Source organism: Triticum dicoccoides, chromosome 4B (assembly GCF_002162155.2).
Source record: "Triticum dicoccoides isolate Atlit2015 ecotype Zavitan chromosome 4B, WEW_v2.0, whole genome shotgun sequence".
Lineage (NCBI taxonomy): Eukaryota > Viridiplantae > Streptophyta > Magnoliopsida > Poales > Poaceae > Triticum > Triticum dicoccoides.
This window is the reverse complement of record NC_041387.1, coordinates 351,535,897-351,537,126: the sequence shown is the minus strand read 5'-3', so window position 1 is coordinate 351,537,126 and position 1,230 is coordinate 351,535,897.

Here is a 1,230-nt window from a genome sequence, read left to right as displayed (position 1 = left end):
AGGTCACACATCATATTCAACTATGCCAGAGCCCATATTTGCTTGTGGCTGCACACGGAAGTTTCTAGTATGAAAAATCTTATGATCCCTTTGAGCCTGGGTGGCGAACCATAGGATAATCACACGGGTACACCGGGATATCCTAGGACAACACTGGATTCTCCAGGTGCCCTGACAACCACTGGGTACTCCAGGGTGCCTCAACCAATCCACCCAGATGTGTATTTAATTAGCCACCTTAATTTAACCACTAATTAACAATACTCACATATGTCATGGATACACTCACCCAATCCACGTCTACAAGCATAGCATAGCAATCCTGAGCATAACGTAGAAGTAACTCCCAATGGTTTGATAATAAAAGGGAAATAGGTTCTACCTCATCATCTACTTCCCAAACCCACATGTTATTCATATCCTAACCATGCAATGTTTGAGGGTTGAGACTAATGCATAAAAACTGGGTAATAAAGAGGTATGATCAAAGTGTTAGTTGCCTTGCTGATGATCCGCAAAACCTAGAGACTCATAGTAGCACGCTTCGCACTCCGGGTATTCTATCACAAACAAACAATAGCATACATAAGAACTCAACTAGAAGCACGGGTACCACTCAAAGAAGAAGATCTAACCATAAATTTCAACTGAAGAACTTTGGTTTGCAAAAAGAATCAAATCGAACGGAGCAACGAAACTCAAACTACGAAAGAAACAAGGTTCGTTTACTAATCTGGACTAAAGTCAAATTTTACAGTACCAAGATCTTGTTCAAGTTGGTTAAACAGAAAGAGGGCTTCGAGATGAAGATCTAGGCGCTTGTTTCACCTGATTAGGACAAACGAGCGAAAAGATAAACTAAAACAAAGATCAGGGCAGAAACCGCGATCGAAAATAATCGCGGAAAAACCCTAAAAAAACAAGACGAACAGGCTAACGAACGAACGTTCGCTGTCTCCGGCTAGCTGATGAACAAAGTTCGTAAAAACGAATGTACGGACGAATGTCCGCTATTTAACTAAACCGAAAAAACCAAACCGATCTAAAAAAACTAGATCTAGGGTTTTAAAAAAACAACGGTTTTCCAGGAAAAACCGGACGGCGGCGGCGGCTACCTCGGCGGCGGCTGGCGGGGTGGCGGCGGCAGACGGCTACGGCGTCGCGGGGCCGCTCTGGCGGGGCGGCGGCGGACGGTGGCGGCGGCGAGGAACGCCGTCGGTGGAGGCGGCT